We start from the raw sequence: 21,420 nt of genomic DNA, 5'->3' as shown, positions 1-21,420 counted from the left end.
CCAACACATTCACCCCCAGTCTTGCCAAAATCTCACCCTTTACTTTTTGGTAGTCAGCCGCCTGATCGTCCGGCAAGTCGAAATACACCCGCTGGGAATAGGATGCCCGGAATGGAGCGACGATCTCAGCCCACTGGTCACGGGGTAGCTTTTCCCTGATGGCCACTTTCTCGTACGTCGCCAGGTAGGTTTCGATGTCGTCTGCGGGGGTCATCTTAGGAATCGCGGCACAGACTGCTTTCCGGGCATCGTGGACGCTCGGGGTTGCTCCTGCTGTCTGCAAAGCCATTACGTGTTGTAGCAGCAACTGGTTAGTCTCCTGCTGCTGCTTATTAGCCTCGCGTTGCTGCAGGTTTGTCTCTCGCTGCTGCAGATTAGCCTCCATGAGGGCCTTCACAACAGCCTCCATTTTGTCGTGGGGCACTGGTTGTAATACAGCTGGTTTAATGTACGACATACAACAGTGTCTGAAAAATGCAGAAACCAAAAATATCGGCGTTCACGCCAGCCTCACTGCTCTTGCCCGCATCCTCCACCAATTGTGGGGACTCGCTCTGGTAGACCGGATTAGCGGACGCAGTATAGAGGCAACAACAAGTTCTTTGGATCAAACAGTTCAGTGTTTTATTCACACTTTAGGCAAGTGACAAAACGAGCAGTTATATTCAAACAAAAAGTCACCTTGCGGTGTTGGTGGTAATTCACACCATGCAGCAATTCTGCCTCAAAGAGTCCTTGCTGATAGCAGCACCAACCTGTTTTCACGCCAAACAGGTAACATAGTGACATAGTACATAAGGCCGAAAAAAGACATTTGTCCATCCAGTTCGGCCTGTTATCCAGCAAGTTAGCAAGACTTCATCCAGACACAAGGCTCCCAGATCCCAACACAGAGACCTCGCTTCTGAGCCCAGCTGCCTATTTAAGGACAGCCATTTAAAGTCCGGTATTTGACCTCACCTGGCTGTAAATCAGCCCAGCAGCACATGCTGGGAGGAAAATGCCTGTTTTCCCAGACCAAACCTCTCACTGTGTCACACAGTCCTAACGGATACTCAAAGAGAATTTCTCGATCATGAATTCTCTCTGCAGGAGTTGGAGGGTGCAATAAAGGGGTGTCTCTCGCTCCATCCTGTGTCTTGATGCCTCTAAGGCTTTTGACAGGGTGGAGTGGAGATTCCTCTGGAAGGTTTTGAATAAAATGGGATTTGGAGCTAGGTTCATAAACATGATTAAGCTTTTGTATAAGTCTCCCAAGGCTAGGTTGAAAATTAATGGGGGCTTGACAGACAGCATTCTATTGAATAGAGGCACCCATCAAGGATGCCTACTTTCCCCATTACTATTCGATATATATATATATATATATATATATATATATATATAATATTATTGAACCTCTTGCGGCCAGGGAGAAGGGAGGATCTTATTACTTTATATGCAGATGATGTATTATTTTTTTTTATACAGAATACGAATACTACACTCCCAAGAATTATTCAAATAGATAATTCCTTTGGTGAAGTATCAGGTCTGGATATTAATAGGTCACGTGGTCAGCGCGATTACGTCATCAAAGGTCCTTTTGTGGGTCCTGAAAAAAGAAGCAAGAAGACGATGCCGGATCAAATGGATGAGGTGAGTTAATTTTTATTTATTTTTTAACTCCTCAATCTACATTTTAGCAAGCATTCTGTATTAAGAATGCTATTATTTTCCCTTATAACCATGTTATAAGGGAAAATAATAAAATGAGTACACTTTAATGGGGTCCGGGGTTGCTTTCATCACTATCCTCTCCTAGCAACCATGCGTGAAAATTGCACCGCATCCGCACTTGCTTGCGATTTTAACGCAGACCCATTCACTTCTAAGGGGCCTGCGTTGCGTGAAAAACGCAGAATATAGAGCATGCTGCGATTTTCACGCAACGCACAAGTGATGCGTGAAAATCACCGCTCGTCTGCACAGCCCCATTGAAGTGAATGGGTCAGGATTCAGTGCGGGTGCAATGCATTGCACCCGCACGGAATTCTCGCCCGTGTGAAAGGGGCCTTAAGTGAGTTAACAGGAATTGTAGGTCACAAGCTTAAGATTGCTCAATTTTATAAATTACTAGTTAACGCACTTTTTAATAACACATCCTCTCCTGGACAAAGGGCTTGGGGAGGTGAATGTTCAGTTATACAATTAGCTGACTGGGAGAACATATTGTCTAATTTGAGACTAGTGTCCCACAACTTTAATCACGTTGTAGTTCAATTTAATATTTTACACAGAATATATGTTACGCCACTGTGGCGTAATAAATGTGGGGTAAGGAACACATCCAATTGTCCACGGTGTGATTCACCAGGTGCTGATTTGTCGCACATTTTCTGGTATTGCTCAGAATTAGGCCTCATGCACACGACCGTTGTGTGCGTCCGTTCCGTCATTTTTTTACAGTTTAGCGGAGGTCCCATTCATTTTTATGGAGCTGTGAAAAAAAAACTGATAGCCCTCCGTTTTTTCTCCGCGTCCTTGATCCGTGATTCCAGTCCGTCAAAAAAATATAACCTGTCCTATTCTTGTCAGTGGAAAACTGAGGACGGACCCATTCAAGTCAATGGGTCCGTCAAAAAAAACGGATTCACAATTGGTATGTCATCCGTGTCCGCGTCCGTTTTTTTTCTACAAGACCTTGGTGCAATAAAATTGCACTTTTCATTAACCTTCCTTTTTCCCCCCCTGTTAGACAAAAAAAAAGGAAGACACAAGGAAACACAACTGAAGCAAAATCGGACACGGACCACTGAAGCCAAATCACTGACAGTGAAAAAACACTGTCGTGTGCATGAGGCCTTAGGCCGAATGCACACGGCCGTGAGCGGTCCGTGGTATGCCGGCCTGGATTCCTGCTGGATTCCTGGCGTGCGCTTCATGCCGCCGCTGCACTACAGTAATACACTCGTATAGATCATACGAGTGTATTACTGTAGTGCAGCGGCGGCATGAAGCGCATGGCGTCATAGCAACCAATGACGCCGCGTGCTCCTGCTGTCAGCAGGAATCCAGGCCGGCATACCACGGACCGCTCACGGTCGCGGAACACGGCCGTGTGCATTCGGCCTTAAAAGAATATTGCGGTGCAATTGATTACTTTATTACCCAAAAATTGAAGGTAGTGATTCCTTTTAGGGTGGAATGCTGCATATTGGGTGATCTCTCCAAAGTAAATTGTCATAAATACAAAATGACTCTTTTGATAAAGGTAATGTTTTTGGCAAGACTTTTGATTACACGGGTTTGGTTTTCACGGGATGTTCCAAATGTGACCATATGGCTTAATTTGGTCAACAAGATTAAAAATTATGAAAAGGTTCTCTATAAAACAAAGAAATATAGAGGAAAAATGGATTAGGTTATAGGGTGAGTGGAAATGGTAACTCCTCCTTATTCGGAGTGACGCACCGCAGTGGGAGGGTATTAAAGGGATAAAAGTAATAATGACATTGTTATGAATTTATATATATTGAGGCTCACCCAGCCTAAATCATGCAGTGGTGTTACAAGAACTAAATTGACCCGCCTAGTCAACAAGGGATAAAAATACTCAAATGTGATATAGTCCGAGCACTCACATACGGGCATATGGAACGATTATTATTAATATAAATAAAAACATTTAATAAACACCAGAATACGATACAGTACAATATAAAAGCTGAAAATAAAACTCAGATAATGAAACTCCGATTAGGGGGGCTTGGTTGGAGATGAACTCTATATAGAGTGCTTGTGCTTGAAAGTATATTTCCTAGGAGAATAATAATAAAGACGATGGATGAAGTCCACCTTAGATTAGAGGGGCAAAAGTTTAAAAGTAATATCAGGAAGTATTACTTTACTGAGAGAGTAGTGGATGCATGGAATAGTCTTCCTGCAGAAATGGTAGCTGCAAATACAGTGAAGGAGTTTAAGCATGCATGGGATAGGCATAAGGCCATCCTTCATATAAGATAGGGCCGGGGGCTATCCATAGTACTCAGTATATTGGGAAGACTAGATGGGCCAAATGGTTCTTATCTGCCGACACATTCTATGTTTCCAGAACGGTGCAACTGATGCGGACAGCACACGGAGTGCTGTCCGCATCTTTTGCGGCCCTATTGAAGTGAATGGGTCCGCATCCGAGCCGCCAAAACAGCAGCTCGGATGTGGACACAAACAACAGCCGTGTGCATGAGGCCTTATTCTGTATATAGGGACACTGCACAGTACCACTTCTCTGTCCTGTATACTGGGTGTAATCCTCAGTGTCTGCTCGTATTCTGTATATATGGACACTGCACAGTACCACTTCTCCTGTATACTGGGTGTAATCCTCAGTATCTGCTCGTATTCTGTATATATGGACACTGCACAGTACCACTTCTCTGTCCTGTATACTGGGTGTAATCCTCAGTATCTGCTCTTATTCTGTGTATATATATATATATATATATATATATATATACACTGCACAGTACCACTTCTCTGTCCTGTATACTGGGTGTAATCCTCAGTATCTACTCTTATTCTGTATATATGGACACTGCACAGTACCACTTCTCCTGTATACTGGGTGTAATCCTCAGTATCTGCTCGTATTCTGTATATATGGACACTGCCCAGTACCACTTCTCCTCTCCTGTATACTGGGTGTAATCCTCAGTGTGCAGGAGTCAGTGGACGGGTGTGGTCGTGTTTGGAGGAGCTCCTGCTGATTGTCCAGCCACTTCCAGGGATTTTTCCATCTATCCCAGCCCAGGCCCTGCCTCTCTCTCCCCAGGGAGGTGGTGGGGTCCTGGGCAATGAAGCGACTGAAGACCCAGGATCCTACTTCCCGGGGTAGGCCGGCGGGAGGTAGGGGAGGTGAGCTACCGGCCTCAGTTCCATCTTCCGCCTCGGGGGTCAGAAGATCCAGCAGGAGTCGTGGTGCAGCGGCCCCTGCAGCCCCCGGAGGTGAAGCCGTGTCCATCACCGGCAGTTCCAGGAGGGCGGACAGTAGCCCTCCAAGAGGTACGCGGAGTGCTCCTGGGGATGGGACGGTTCCGGTTGAGGCTGACTGGGGCAACATGAAGCCCCGGGAACTAATCGCCGTTTACAGCTCCCGGATCACGGCCTATCTCCGGGAGTACGAGGAAGCGAATAGGACCCTCAAGAAGGTGAGGGAGAACCTGAAGCTTGAGAGGGGGAAGGTGGACAAAGTGGAAAGAAAAAACAGGCCAGAAATATCAAGAAAAATAAAAATCTTAAAAGAAGTTATTAAAGAGCTGCAGGAAAGAATGGGGGCCATTCTGGATAACAGTGGTCCCTTTAAGGAAAAACTCATGAACGATGAAAGGTTCAATGAAATGGCTGGAAACCTAAAGCAGCAAAAAGATGACTCCTCTAGTGAGGAGGAAGAGTCGGACATGGGGGGGCAGCCTGCGGAAACTGGCATCACCGCAGAGTAGGTATGCCTGCCCCCCACTAGCTCTGACGAAGAAGGCGGGTACAGTGAGAACAGCGGAGTTGGGGGGCAGCTTATGGCCGAGATACGCCACCTGGAGTCCCCCAAAATTCGTGAGGACATTTGTTTTGGTGATGAATTACCTGAAGATGAGCCGATGGGAAAGAAGAGAAAGACAAAGACATTAAAGCCAGAGGTGAGGTATGTCTATGTGACCCACCCTGCGTGCCCTGGGCCAGCTGAAAAGCCAGCTCAGGGCACGAACCCCACCATCCTCCCTGGCCCGGTCTCTGCTGTGGGATCGGTGCGTAGGAGTGGGGAGACAGATGTGGCAAAGATGGCGCAGGACGCCGTCCCTGTTTGCGGTAACAGGGGCGGTGAGGACTGCCACTGCCCCCCTTGCAGAGGTCGTTGCCGGGATCCCTGTCCTGGGGTCTGCCTCCTCTGCCCCGGTCTGCTTCGCCGCTCCCGTGTGCCCTGCAGCCCCCCCTGCCGGTTTTGGCATGGCGGTGGGGGACGGGGGGCTGGGGGTGGTGGGGACGGCTGTGGGTGGAGGGGGTGGGACCGCGGGTACAGCGGTGTCCCGATCCGGAGTTGCAGGGGGAGGGTGCGAGGTGGCTGCCTCCGCCCCTCCCAGTTTGGATGCCCAAGTCGTTCCGGTCTCCTCTGCCCCGGTCTGCTCCACCTCAGTCCCTTCCGCTGGTATTGTCGTGGCGGCGGGGAGTGGAGGCGCAGTGGGAGTGGTCAGGGGTGGAGGGGGTGGGGCTTCGGATGTCCAGAAAAGAGCTCAGAGCAGTGTGTGTGTAGGCAGAGAGGGAGGGGGCGGTCCTGATGCGAGTGTGGTGCGCACCGCCCCTCCCTCCTGCACTGTCCGTCAAGTGGATAAGGCCGGCGTGGCTGGGACCAGTGGTTCTACAGCCCGCCGGCCCGAAAAATCAGGAAAGAGTGAAAAATCAGGAAAGACTGTTAAAAATGTGTCCAGCAAGGAGATGCTGGACAAAACAAATAATGTGACCTCGGTCCCCTCTGGCCCAGCAGTGTGTGTGGGGGGAGGGGAGAGTGTGGTAGTGGCCACTGAAGAAGTGGTCACTTGTGTAAATACAGTTTTTGTTAGTGGTGTTGCCCTGGGCCCTGATGGAGGGGTGAATGTTGGAGGTCGGCCGCCCACTGTACAAGTGGCCGGTGCGCCTCATGTAGCCCCTTCAGAGGGGTCTGGAGTGGCACCTGCTGTAGATAGGTCTGGGGGGGGTGGGGGTGGGCCCGGTCCGGCTGCCCCTCCTGCGTCGGTTACGCCTGGCAGAAGTTATGCTGGTGTGGTTGCCGGCGCAGGGGGGGAGGGGCGGTCCCCATTGTCCTCCCCATTACCAATGTCTGGTGACGGTAACTTGCAGCGGCAACTTCTAGAGGCTCTTAGGAGAGGGGAGAATTCCATTACAGTAGGGGGGCAGCAGGTGGATCTATCCTTCTGGATAGACAGGCATGGCCTGCGTGCCTTCCGAGAGCAAGGCGGGGGCGAGACCACCTGGTCCTCACCCACAACCGGCCCCGGGTCAACCAGGCGGAATGTTGTCTGTCTGAAGTGGAGAGGCAATGAAGCGTGCCCTACCAGAAAGAGGGTGGCAGAGCTTCTCTTTCGGATGGGCATCAGGGCATGTGACATCTTTGCCCTGATACATCCGTATGGCACCCGGGAGTTTGATGTCAGTTTTGCCCGGCCAGAGGGTCTTGAACTTTTCTGGTCTGGGTATGAACTGGCAAAAGACCAGCCGGACTGGGAGGGGTTTTTTGTGCAAGCGATAACCCGCCAGAATGAGGTCAAGAAGGTGACCGTTCTGACCCGTAACGAGTCACTTTCTTGTGTTGACATCTTGACCTGGTTGAGCAGGTACGGGGAGGTCCAGGGTCTTCCTAGCAAGAACCTGGATGAGTTTGGCATCTGGTCGGGTGCCTGGACGTTTCAGATTAAGTTGAAACATTCAGGGGGGTCGGTTTCCCACATACCATCATCTGCTTTCCTTGGTCGGGATAGGATCATGGTGTTCTACAGGGGGCAGCCTAAGCTGTGTTACAAGTGCGGCAGCCCTTCGCACTTCAGCGCCAGCTGCCAAGTGCAGAGGTGCGCGTTGTGTGGGGGTGAAGGCCATCTATCTGCATCTTGTGGGCAGATTAGATGCAACCTGTGTGGTGAGCTAGGGCACCCGTTCAGTCGTTGCCCTCGCTCTGTCGCCAACGTGGCTCGTGCACGCGCGGAGGCGAGCCGGGAGGCCCCCACCGCCGAGGCGAGTGCTGGCGAAGGCGACAGGGCAGTGGGGTCGATGAAGAGAAAAGACGGCCCGTCCCAGCAGAGACGGAGGGAGAGGCGTCAGATGGAGAGGGGGCAGGTGGAACCCCGTCCTGGGGTGATGCCTGTGCCCTCCCAAGAGAATGCCTCTCCTAGAGCTGAGACCCTGGGGGATATCGAGGGGAATGAGGAACTCAGGAGACTAGACCGTTCCGAGGTGACTCTGTCCTCTTGCTACGAGAGTGCAACAGAGGGGAGTGAGACAGAGTCTAAAAGAATAAGAAGGAAACGTCTGACTAAAAAAAGATCTAGCCCGACTAGAGTGCCTGTGGAAGGCAAAGCCAGCTCCCCCCTGGACCTCTCTAATCCTGACTCTCTTCCCCTGGATCTTTCCAACCGGTACCTCACCTTGGATGAGATCTCCGCCTCCTCTTCTTCCGGGGAGGAGGTTCAAGGTGGGGAGCCGGAGGGGCAAGAGAAGGAGCCTCTGGAAGGGCCCGCGCCTCCCTCCGGTGAGGATGCAAGGTCCTCGGGAGGTGGGGCGGGTCCAGACACTGGGAATGGGAATGACAAGCGTGGTGCGAAGGGGGAGGCGGTGGTGACTAATGAGATGGACACCACTGTCTCTCTCAAAAGAAATCGTGCCACCTTAGGGGGTAGCCCCAAGAGGGGTAAGAAGAAGAACAAGAAGGGGAAGGGAAGGAAGAAGGCCGTCTAACTTAATCACTCTGTATGGCGGCACTCACTCCGTTGACGCTGGCGACCATTAATGTCGCCAGTATTAAATCGGATGCGGCTAGGTTTGCAGCCTTTGATTTTCTCAGCCGGGTTGAAGCTGACATTATATTTTTGCAAGAGACCAGGCTGCCAGATTTGGCGGCTGTGTATAAAGCAAAAAAGGAGTGGAGGTGTGGTCCATCATATTGGTCTCTTGCGGCTGAGCCGTATAGCGGAGTGGCGGTTCTTTTTACCGCACCAGTAGAAAGCCGACGAGTGATTGAGTTAGAAATGGGGAGGTGTTTGATTTTAGATGTCCTCATGAAGGGTCAAGAGCTTCGCCTGATAAACATCTATGGTCCCCAAACCAGGTGGGATCGGAAGCGTCTCTTTATGAGGATCAAACCTTTCCTTTTTACGAGTCGGCAGGTGGTCTTTGGCGGGGACTTTAATACAGTCACAAGGTCCCAAGACCGGGGAGGCGCCAGAAACCGGCTGGCTTATGATAGTGTATCCCTGAATAGCATAGCTAGCGAAGCTCGCCTGGTGGATGTCCACATTAGGCACACCCCAGGCCACGGTGGTTTTACTTATTATAGAGGTAGTCAGATTAGGTCTAGAATAGACAGGTTTTATTTAAAGGAGGAGACTACTTTTTCACCTTTAGAGGTGGTAGAGGTGGAATTCTCTGATCACTGTCTAATTATGTTCTCTTTGAATGTTGCAGAATCCCCCCAAATGGGAAGAGGCTATTGGAAGCTAAATTCGGCCCTCCTGGAGGAAGCAGAGGTGAGACAATCCTTTAAGGACTTCCTTCAGAGTCAGGTAGAGTTGCTGGATCTTTGTGACACTAAGTCTGAGTGGTGGGAGATATTCGAAGATCGGGTGGCAAAATTCTTCCGCCAGCTCTCGAGCCTCAGGTCCCTGGACAGGTACCGCTTGTATCAGGGTCTGAGGAGGAAACTCGAACAACTGGTCTCGACTGGAGGTAGCCGAGAGGATATCTCCAGGGTGAAATCTTTGCTTAAGAGGTGCCAGTACGATAGGCACACATCTTTGGTTTTTGAGAGGGATTTTGGGAAGTACCGCTCGCCCGACCCTTACAGAAACTGTAAGATGTCAGTGAAAAGTAAGTTGGTGATGGGACTGGTCAATGGTACGGGATCTCTGGATAGGTCCAGATCAGGGATCTTGGAAATCGTCAAGTCCTTCTACTCGTGCCTCTTGAGGAAGAAGGATCTGAATCGGGACAGGATTTCGGCTTTCCTGGCTGAAACCATCCCTGGGTCAAGAGTAGACCTCTCTCTTGGCGTTTTGATAGAAGAAATCAGAGAAGAGGAAGTCAGCCTGGCGATCGAAGGGCTTGCCCTAAAGAAGTCGCCAGGCCCGGATGGCTTAACATCCGAGTTTTATAAGACCTTTAAGGACTCCTTGGTTCCCCTCTTGACTAAGGTATTCAATGAGTGCCTTTCCTCAGGTACTCTGCCGAAGTCAATGAGGAGGTCAGCTCTGATCCTTATATCAAAGGGTAAAGATCCGAGCCGTATTGAGAATTGGCGTCCCATAGCGCTTCTCAATACGGACAGAAAGATCCTGGCCAAGATACTGTTTAAACGGTTGGTGCAGTTTGCGCCCCGGCTCCTTTCGGAGACCCAACATTGCTCAGTTCCAGGCCGAAGCACGTTTAGTGCTGTGCTCGGTGTCCGAGAGGCAGTGGAGCAGAGTAGGGCGGGTAACTGGAAGGGGTACATGCTGGCTTTAGATCAGGCAAAGGCTTTTGATCGGGTTAACCACGAGTACCTCTGGGCAGTCCTTCTGAAATATGGCCTGCCGGGAGGGTTTGTCGATTGGTTAAAGATCTTGTATGCAGGGGCAGAGAGTTTTCCGCTGGTGAACGGTTGGTCTGGCAGCCCTTTTGAGGTCGGATCTGGAGTCCGCCAGGGTTGTCCATTGAGCCCGCTCTTATACGTGTTTGCGATTGATCCTTTTATTAGGAGGATTGATCGGGGACCGTTAGCGGGAGTCAGGATGAGTCTGGAGCAGCCAGAAGCCACTCTGAGGGTGGTGGCGTATGCCGATGACGTCACTGTTTTCGTATCCTCGGGAGGGGAGGCGGAATACGTGATGTCTGAGGTAGAACGCTACTCGGAAGTCTCCGGGTCCATGATTAACCGGGATAAGTGTGAGAGTCTCTGGCTGGGAGGGGGTGATCCATCTTTCGGTCTCCCGGACACCCTCCCAGAGCCCCAGTCGTCAGCCAAAGTCCTAGGCGTTCAATTCGGCCATGGGGATTATCCCACCCAAAATTGGGACAGCAGGCTCACGATCGCCGCTCAGAAGGTTGACCAGTGGAAGGGTTGGTCTTTGACCCTCAGGGAAAGGGTGAACCTGATCAAGACTTACCTTCTCCCTTTGCTTATCTATTTGGCCAGTGTATGTGTCTTGCCAGAACCTCTCTGGACTCGGGTTTACAGTCTGTTCTTTCAACTGTTATGGGGGAATAGGCTGAACCTAGTCAAGAGAGAGGTGACATACCGTACGAGGAGATTAGGGGGGTTGGGTATGGTCAACCCAGTGGTGTTCCTTGTGAACACCTTTGTTAAGATCAACCTGGCAAACCTCTGGAAAGAGAGGGCTCCTCCGTGGGTAGTCTCTTGCAGGGGTTGGTTTCGGCCTTTCTTCCAGGAGTGGGAGACAGGAGGGCAAGTGAAGGATTTGCGTACACCTCACGGATATCTTCCGGCTTATGTCACCCCGATTCTGAAGGTGATCCGCCAGTGGTGTTTGGGAGTGAGGGAAATCAAGACCCAGTCAAGGAGATCCCTTGACGAGAGGGTCTTGTTGACCCACTTCTGGAAGCCCCTGGCCCTTAAGGATTGCCCAAGCCGGGATCTAGACAAGGGGTTACAGTTGTTAAATTCGGCAAGGATCCCCTTGAAGTTTTGGGACTTGGCTTGGCGCTGCTTTCACGGGAAGCTGTATGTAAGGGACAACTTGAAGTACAGGAACTCTGATGAAAGGGGTTGTCCCCGGGAGGAGTGTGGCGACATACTGGAAAGTATGGAGCACTTCCTGCTTCAGTGTCCCTTTAATACAGAGGTATACAAACGGGTGGGTGCATCCATTGGCTGGCCTAGGCTAGCCAACCTCTCCTATGCGGAATGGGCTTATGGAGCATTCAAAGGTTTGGGAAGAAGGGACCCATGCACAGCTTTTATAGTTAGCATAGTGATCAGGTACTTCACATGGAACGCACGGTGTTTAGTTTCAACCCAGCAGAAAGTCCTCCCTGTGGAAGAGGTGTGTAGGAACATTCTAGGTGACCTGGCGAAGGTTCGCTCTCTTGAGTGCGAGAAGGTGGGTACGGATGGGGTCTCTTACCTCTGGAGAGGCTTCACCTTTGATGTGCCTTAGCCTCAGTAGCACTTTTCCTGGTGTTGGGCTGAGGCTTTCACATTAGGTTTTTGTTTTGTATTTAAGATGAGTTTTTGAAGAAAGGTTTGCAAATGACTGAACTTGGGCCTTCGGGTGGATTTTAATATTGGTTTGTATAGATTGATATGGTTGTTATAAGATGTATATATTGTATGATAGGGTAAGTGGGGTGTAGTTAGGTTGGGTGGGATGGGGTGGGGGGGTTCATATTTTTGTGTGGGGAGACCTGCATCCAGCCCTGGACTATGCGGACATAGGAGGACATGAGGCGAGGGGCTGGGTGTGGGTGGTGGTGGAAGGGCTGGCCCCATGGAGGGACAAGAGGCGGAGGTTGGCCCTGGGTGAAGGTGATGGGATAGATAGATTGGTAGGGATAGTATAGGTTTTCTCATAAATGTGTGTGTGTGTGTGTGTGTGTGTGTGTGTGTGTGTATTAAAAAAAAAAAAAAAAAAAATTATAATAAAAAATAATATAATAATAATATAAAAAAAAAAAAAAAAAAAGTTATTTGATATTTCTATTATGATTTCTATTATGATTATTTCATTTGTGTTGATTATTTTTTTTGTGATAAGTTGTCATTTATTTTCGGTTATAAACTATTTGTATAAATTTGTATATAGTCAGGGTTCAGCCGGATCGGATGTTTAGGTTAGGCTAGGTTTCTTTTTCTCTTTTCATTTTCTCTATTTAGTAGGTATGAATGAGATAGTATGCATGTAGCTGGGCCAGTAGGGTAAGTGTATATACTTTATACCTTTGTTTTATATCTTGTTTGGAAATTTTATGGAAAAGTTTTTGTATTTTTGTATAAAATTAAAAGAGTTCCTCAGTATCTGCTCTTATTCTGTATATATATATACACTGCACAGTACCACTTCTCTGTCCTGTATACTGGGTGTAATCCTCAGTATCTGCTCTTATTCTGTATATATGGACACTGCACAGTACCACTTCTCTGTCCTTTATACTGGGTGTAATCCTCAGTATCTGCTCTTATTCTGTATATATGGACACTGCACAGTACCACTTCTCTGTCCTGTATACTGGGTGTAATCCTCAGTATACTGGGGCCGGTCGACGGGTGTGGTTGTGTTTGGAGAAGCTCCTGTTGATTGCAAGCAGACTTCCAGGGATTTTTTCCATCTTTCCCAGCCCAGGCCCTGCCTCTCCCCAGGGAGCTGGTAGGGTCCTGGGCCATGAAGAGACTGAAGACCCAGGATCCTATTTCCCGGGGTAGGGCGGCGGGAGGTAGGGGAGGTCAGCTACCGGCCTCAGTTTCATCTTCCGCCTCGGGGGTCAGAAGATCCAACAGGAGTCGTGGTGCAGCGGCCCCTGCAGCCCCCGGAGGTGAAGCCGTGTCCATCGCCGGCAGTTCCAGGAGGGCGGACAGTAGCCCTCCAAGAGGTACGCAGAGTGCTCCTGGAGGTGGGCCGGGCTCGGTTGAGGCTGACTGGGGCAGCATGAAGCCCCGGGAACTAATTACCCTTTACAGCTCCCGGATCACGGCCTACCTCCAGGAGTACGAGGAAGCGAATAGGACCCTGAAGAAGCTTAGAGAGCGCTTAAAGCTTGAAAGGGTGAAGGTTGATAAAGCGGTAAGAAGAAACAGGTCAGAAATATCAAATAAAATAAAAGGCCTAAAAGAAATCATTAAAGAGCTGGAAGGAAGAAGGGCGGCCATTCTGGAAAACAGTGGTCCCTTTAAAGAAAAGCTCAAGAACGATGAAAGGTTCAATGAAATTGCTGGAAGCCAAAAACAGCAGGAAGATGACTCCACTAGTGAGGAGGAAGAGTCGGACATGGGGGGGCAACTTGCGGAAACAGGTATCACTACAGGTATCACCGCAGAGCAGGTATGCCTGCCCCCCACTAGTTCCGATGAGGAAGGCGAATACAGTGAGAACAGCGGAGTTGGGGGGCAGCTTATGGCCGAAATACGCCACCTGGAGTCCCCTAAAATTTGTGAAGACATCTGCTTTGGTAATGAATTACCTGAAGATGAGCCAATGGAAAAGAGGAGAAAGAAAAAGGAAAAGACAGTAAAGCCAGAGGTGAGGTATGTCTATGTGACCCACCCTGCGTGCCCTGGGCCGGCTGCAAAGCCAGCTCAGGGCACGAACCCCATTATCCTCCCTGGCCCGGTCTCTGCTGTGGGACCGGAGCGTAGGAGTGGGGAGAAACACGTGGCAAAGATGGCGCAGGAGGCTGTCCCTGTTTGTGGTAACATGGGCGGTGAGGAGAAACAGGAGGGGCCAGACAGGAAGGCTCCCGGGAGGGGCAGCGAGGGGGACATGGCTGGTGGTCAGGTGGCTCCGCCCGCCTCTGCTGGGGCACTGGACAAGTGCCAGGTGGAGGGGCGATGTGGCTGCCACCGCCCCCCTTGCAGAGGTTGTTGCCGGGATCCCTGTTCAGGGGTCTGCCTCCTCTGCCCCGGTCTGTTTCGCCTCTCTCATGCGCCCTGCAGTCCCCCCTGCTGGTTTAGGCATGGCAGCGGGGGGCCGGGGGTGGTGGGGATGGCTGTGGGTGGGGGGGGGGTGCGGCCGCGGGTACAACAGCGTCCCGATCCGGAGTTGCGGGAGGAGGGTGCGAGGTGGCTGCCTCCGCCCCTCCCAAGTTGTATGTCCAAGTGCTTGCTGGGGTTTCGGTCTCCCCTGTCCCGGTCTGCTCCGCTGCGCCGATGCGCTCTTCAGTCCCTTCCCTGGTGTCGTTGTGACGGCAGGTAGTGGCTGGAGGTAGAGGGGGCGGGGCTTTAGGGCTTCAGATGGAGGCTCAAAGCAGCGTGTCTGCAGGCAAGGAGGGAGGGGGTGGTCCTGATGTGAGTGTGGTGCGTACCGCCCCTCCCTCCTGCACTATCCATCAAGTGGATAAGGCCGGCGTGGCTGGGACCAGTGGTTCTACAGCCCGCCGGCCCGAAAAATCAGGAAAGAGTGAAAAATCAGGAAAGACTGTTAAAAATGTGTCCAGCAAGGAGATGCTGGACAAAACAAATAATGTGACCTCGGTCCCCTCTGGCCCAGCAGTGTGTGTGGGGGGAGGGGAGAGTGTGATAGTGGCCACTGAAGAAGTGGTCACTTCTAGTAGTGTATATACAGTTTCCCTAAATACAGTTTCTGTTAGTCGTGTTGCCCCGGGCCCTGATGGGGGGGGGGTGGGGGGTGAATGTTGGAGATCGGCCGCCCACTGTACAAGTGGCCGGTGCGCCTCATGTAGCCCCTTCAGAAGGGTCTGGAGTTGCACCTGCTGTAGATAGGTCTGGGGGGGGGGGGGGCTGGCTGCCCCTTCTGCGTCGGTTACGCCTGGCAGAAGTTATGCTGGTGTGGTCGCCGGCGCAGGGGGGGAGGGGCGGTCCCCATTGTCCTCCCCATTACCAATGTCTGGTGACGGTAACTTGCAGCGGCAACTTCTAGAGGCTCTTAGGAGAGGGGAGAATTCCATTACAGTAGGGAGGCAGCAGGTGGATCTATCCTTCTGGATAGACAGGCATGGCCTGCATGCCTTCCGAGAGCAAGGCGGGGGCGAGACCACCTGGTCCTCACCCACAACCGGCCCCGGGTCAATCAGACGGAATGTTGTCTGTCTGAAATGGAGAGGCAATGAAGCGTGTCCTACTAGGAAGAGGGTGGCAGAGCTTCTCTTTCGGATGGGTATCAGGGCATGTGACATCTTTGCCCTGATACATCCGTATGGCACACGGGAATTTGATGTCAGTTTTGCCCGGCCAGAGGGTCTTGAACTTTTCTTGTCTGGGTATGAACTGGCAAAAGACCAGCCGGACTGGCAGGGTTTTTTTGTGCAAGCGATAACCCGCCAGAATGAGGTCAAGAAGGTGACCGTTCTGACCCGTAACGAGTCACTTTCTTGTGTTGACATCTTGACCTGGTTGAGCAGGTACGGGGACGTCCAGGGTCTTCCTAGCAAGAACCTGGATGAGTTTGGCATCTGGTCGGGTGCCTGGACGTTTCAGATTAAGTTGAAACATTCAGGGGGTTCGGTTTCCCACATACCATCATCTGCTTTCCTTGGTCGGGATAGGATCATGGTGTTCTACAGAGGGCAGCCTAAGCTGTGTTACAAATGCTGGCAGCCCTTCGCACTTCAGCGCCAGCTGCCAAGTGTAGAGGTGCGCGTTGTGCGGGGGTGAAGGTCATCTATCTGCATCTTGTGGGCAGATTAGATGCAACCTGTGTGGTGAGCTAGGGCACCCGTTCAGTCGCAGAGGCGAGCCGGGAGGCCCCCACCGTCGGGGCGAGTGCTGGCGAAGGCGACAGGTCAGGGGGGTCAATGAAGAGAAAAGACGGCCCGTCCCAGCAGAGACAGAGGGACAGGCGTCAAATGGAGAGGGGGCAGGTGGAACCCTGTCCTGGGGTGATGCCTGTGCCCTCCCAAGAGAATGCCTCTCCTAGAGCTGAGACCCTGGGGGATAACGAGGTGAATGAGGAACTCAGGAGACTAAATCGTTCCGAGGTGACTCTGTCCTCTTGCTACGAGTCTAAAAGAATAAGAAGGAAACGTCTGACTAAAAAAAGATCTAGCCCGATCAGAGTGGCTGCGGAGGGTGAAGCCAGCTCCCCCCTGGACCTCTCTGATCCTAACTCTCTTCCCCTGGATCTTTCCAACCGGTACCTCACCTTGGATGAGATCTCCACCTCCTCTTCTTCTGGGGAGGGGGTCGAAGGTGGGGAGCCGGAGGGACAAGAAAAGGTGCCTCTGCGGGGCCCGTGCCTTCCTCTGGTGAGGATGCAAGGTCCTTGGGAGGTGGGGCGGGTCCAGACACTGGGAATGGGAATGACAAGGGGGGTGCGAAGGGGAGGCGGTGGTCACTAATGAGATGGACACCACTGTCTCTCTCAAAAGAAATCGTGCCGCCTTAGGGGGTAGCCCCGGGAGAGGTAAGAAGAAGGGGAAAAAAAAATGGAAGGGCACTCACTCCGTTGACGCTGGTGACCATTAATGTCGCCAGTATTAAATCGGATGCAGCTAGGTTTGCAGCCTTTGATTTTCTCAGCCGGGTTGAAGCTGACATATTTTATTTTTGCAAGAGACCAGGCTGCCAGATTTGGCGGCTGTATATAAAGCAAAAAAGGAGTGGAGGTGTGGTCCATCATATTGGTCACTTGCGGCTGAGCCGTATAGCGGAGTGGCGGTTCTTTTTACCGCACCAGTAGAAAGCCGACGAGTGATTGAGTTAGAAATGGGGAGGTGTTTGATTTTAGATGTCCTCATGAAGGGTCAAGAGCTTCGCCTGATAAACATCTATGGTCCCCAAACCAGGTGGGATCGGAAGCGTCTCTTTATGAGGATCAAACCTTTCCTTTTTACGAGTCGACAGGTGGTCTTTGGCGGGGACTTTAATACAGTCACAAGGTCCCAAGACCGGGGAGGCGCCAGAGACCGGCTGGCTTATGATAGTGTATCCCTGAATAGCATAGCTAGCGAGGCTCACTTGGTGGATGTCCACATTAGGCAAACCCCAGGCCACGGGGGTTTCACTTATTATAGAGGTAGTCAGATTAGGTCCAGAATAGGTTTTATTTAAAGGAGGAGACTACTTTTTCACCTTTAGAGGTGGAATTCTCCGATCAATGTCTAATCATGTTCTCTTTGAATGTTGCAGAATCTCCCCAAATGGGAAGAGGCTATTGGAAGCAAAATTCGGCCCTCCTGGAGGAAGCAGAGGTGAGACAATCCTTTGAGGACTCCCTTCAGAGTCAGGTAGAATTGCTGGATCTTTGTGACACTAAGTCTGAGTGGTGGGAGATATTCAAAGATCGGGTGGCAAAGTTCTTCCGCCAGCTCTCGAGCCTCAGGTCCCTGGACAGGTACCGCTTGTATCAGGGTCTGAGGAGGAAACTCCAGGGTGAAATCTTTGCTTAGGAGGTGCCAGTATGATAGGTACACATCTTTGGTTTTTGAGAGGGATTTCGGGAAGTACCGCTCGTCCGACCCTTACAGAAACTGTAAGATGTCAGTGAAAAGTAAGTTGGTGACAGGACTGGTCGATGGTACGGGATAGGTCCAGATCAGGGATCTTGAAAATCGTCAAGTCCTTCTACTCGTGCCTCTTGAGGAAGAAGGATCTGAATCGGGACAGGATTTCGGCTTTCCTGGCTGAAACCATCCCTGAGTCAAGAGTAGACCGCTCTCTTGGCGTTTTGATAGAAGTAATCAGAGAAGAGGAAGTCAGCCTGGCGATCGAAGGGCTTGCCCTAAAGAAGTCGCCAGGCCCGGATGGCCTAACATCCGAGTTTTATAAGACCTTTAAGGACTCAGTGGTTCCCCTCTTGACTAAGGTATTCAATGAGTGCCTGTCCTCGGGTGCTCTGCACCCGAGGATCCGAGCCATATTGAGAATTGGCGTCCGATATCGCTTCTCAATACGGCCAGAAAGATTCTGGCCAAGATATTGTTTAATCGGTTGGTGCAGTTTGCTCCCCGGCTACTTTCGGAGACCCAACATTGCTCATTTCCAGGCCGAAGCACATTCAGTGCTGTGCTCGGTGTCCGAGAGGCAGTGGAACGGAGTAGGGCAGGTAACTGGAAGGGGTACATGCTGGCCTTAGATCAGGCAAAGGCTTTTGATCGGGTTAACCACGAGTACCTCTGGGCAGTCCTTCTGAAATATGGCCTGCCGGGAGGGTTTGTCGATTGGTTAAAGATCTTGTATGCAGGGGCAGAGAGTTTCCCGCTGGTGAACGGTTGGTCTGGCAGCCCTTTTGAGGTCGGGTCTGGAGTCCGCCAGGGTTGTCCATTGAGCCCGCTCTTCGTGTTTGCCATTGATCCTTTGATTAGGAGGATTGATCGTGGACCGTTAGCGGGAGTCAGGAAGAGTCTGGAGGAGCCAGAAGCCACTTTGAGGGTGGTAGCGTATGCTGATGACGTCACTGTTTTTGTGTCCTCGGGAGGGGAGGCGGAATACGTGATGTCGGAGGTAGAACGCTACTCGGAAGTCTCCGGGTCTGTGATTAACCGGGATAAGTGTGAGAGTCTCTGGCTGGGAGGGGGTGATCCATCTTTCGGTCTCCCGGACACCCTCCCAGAGCCCCAGTCGTCAGCCAAAGTCCTAGGCATTCAATTCGGCCATGGGGATTATCCCACCCAAAATTGGGACAGCAGGCTCACGATCGCCGCTCAGAAGGTTGACCAGTGGAAGGGTTGGTCTTTGACCCTCAGGGAAAGGGTGAACCTGATCAAGACTTACCTTCTCCCTTTGCTTATCTATTTGGCCAATGTATGTGTCTTGCCAGAACCTCTCTGGACTCGGGTTTACAGTCTGTTCATCCAACTGTTATGGGGGAATAGGCTGAACCTAGTCAAGAGAGAGGTGACATACCATATGAGGAGATTAGGGGGGTTGGGTATAGTCAACCCCGTGGTGTTCCTTGTGAACACCTTTAAGATCAACCTGGCAAACTTCTGGAAAGAGAGGGCTCCTCCGTGGGTAGTCTCTTGCAGGGGTTGGTTTCGGCCTTTCTTCCAGGAGTGGGAGACAGGAGGGCAAGTGAAGGATTTGCATACACCTCACGGATATCTTCCGGCTTATGTCACCACGATTAGGAAGGTGTACCGCCGGTGGGGTTTGGGAGTGAGGGAAATCAAGACCCAGTCAAGGAGATCCCTCGACAAGAGGGTCTTGTTGACCCACTTCCAGAAGCCCCTGGCCCTTAAGGATTGCCCAAGCCGGGATCTAGACAAGGGGTTACAGTTGTTAAATTTGGCAAGGATCCCCTTGAAGTTTTGGGACTTGGCTTGGCGCTGCTTTCACGGGAAGCTGTATGTAAGGGACAACTTGAAGTACAGGAACTCTGATGAAAGGGGTTGTCCCCGGGAGGAGTGTGGCGACATACTGGAAAGTATGACGCACTTCCTGCTTCAGTGTCCTTTTAATACAGAGGTATACAAACGGGTGGGTGCATCCATTGGCTGGCCTAGGCTAGCCAACCTCTTCTATGCAGAATGGGCTTATGGAGCATTCAAAGATTTGGGAAGAAGGGACCCATGCACAGCCTTTATAGTTAGCATAGTGATCAGGTACTTCACATGGAACGCACGGTGTTTGGTTTCAACCCAGCAGAAAGTCCTCCCTGTGGAAGAGGTGTGTAGGAACATTCTAGGTGACCTGGCGAAGGTTTATTCTCTTGAGTGCGAAAGGGTGGGTACAGATGGGGTCTCTTACCTCTGGAGAGGCTTCACCTTTGATGTGCCTTAGCCTCAGTAGCACTTTTCTGGTGTTGGGCTGAGGCTTTCACACTAGGTTTTTGTTTTGTTCTTAAGATAAGTTTTTGAAGAAAGGTTTGCAGATGACTGAACTTGGGTCTTCGGGTGGATTTTAATATTGGTTTGTATAGATTGATATGGTTGTTATAAGTTATATATATATATATTGTATGATAGGGTAAGTGGGGTGTAGTTAGGTTGGGTGGGATGGGGGGGTTCATATTTTTGTGTGGGGAGACCTGCATCCAGCCCTGGACTATGCGGACATAGGAGGACATGAGGCGGGGGGCTGGGTGTGGGTGGTGGAGGAAAGGCTGGCCTCATGGAGGGACAAGAGGCGGAGGTTGGCCCTGGGTGAAGGTGATGGAATAGATTGGTAGGGTTAGTATAGGTTTGTGTTTTCTCATATATGTGTGTAATATAAAAAAAAAATAAAAAAAAATTATTATAGTTATTTGATATTTCTATTATGATTATTTTATGTTTATTTTTTTTATTGTGACAAGTTGTAATTTATTTTCTGTTCTGAGCAATTTGTATAAATTTGTATATAGTCGGGGCTCAGCCGGATGTTTACGTTAGGCTAGGTTTCATGTTCTCCTTTTTTAGTAGGTATGAATGAGATAGTATGCATGTAGCAGGGCCAGTAGGGTAAGTGTATATATACCTTGTTTGGAAAATTTTATGGCAAAGTTATTGTATTTTTGTATAAAACTAAAAAAGAGTTCCTCAGTATCTGCTCTTATTCTGTATATATGGACACTGCACAGTACCACTTCTCTGTCCTGTATACCGGGTGTAATCCTCAGTATCTGCTCTTATTCTGTATATATATATACACTGCACAGTACCACTTCTCTGTCCTGTATACCGGGTGTAATCCTCAGTATCTGCTCTTATTCTGTATACATGGACACTGCACAGTACCACTTCTCTGTCCTGTATACTGGGTGTAATCCTCAGTATCTGCTCTTATTCTGTATATATATACACTGCACAGTACCACTTCTCTGTCCTGTATACTGGGTGTAATCCTTAGTATCTGCTGTTATTCTGTATATATGGACACTGCACAGTACCACTTCTCTGTCCTGTATACTGGGTGTAATTCTCAGTATCCGCTCTTAGGCTCCATTCACACGTCCACAATTTCGTTCCGCATTTAGCGGAACGGAATTGCGGACCCATTTATTCCTATGGGGCAGCACGATGTGCTGCCTGGACACGGAATTGTGGATCCGAAATTCCGGGTCCGCACTTCCGTTCCACAAAAAAATAGAACATGTCCTATTC

General features: G+C 50.6%; 1 protein-coding gene across 1 annotated transcript in view; it reads left to right on the top strand.

The window, feature by feature from the left end:
- Window positions 1-21,420, top strand: part of CHGA (chromogranin A) — a 77,937-nt gene that overhangs the window by 18,734 nt on the left and 37,783 nt on the right. The gene's annotated exons all lie outside the window — the stretch shown is intronic.

Source organism: Bufo bufo, chromosome 11 (genome assembly GCF_905171765.1).
Source record: "Bufo bufo chromosome 11, aBufBuf1.1, whole genome shotgun sequence".
Taxonomy (NCBI): Eukaryota; Metazoa; Chordata; class Amphibia; order Anura; family Bufonidae; genus Bufo; species Bufo bufo.
Note: the sequence above shows the minus strand (reverse complement) of the source record. Positions and strands in the feature narration are given on the sequence as shown.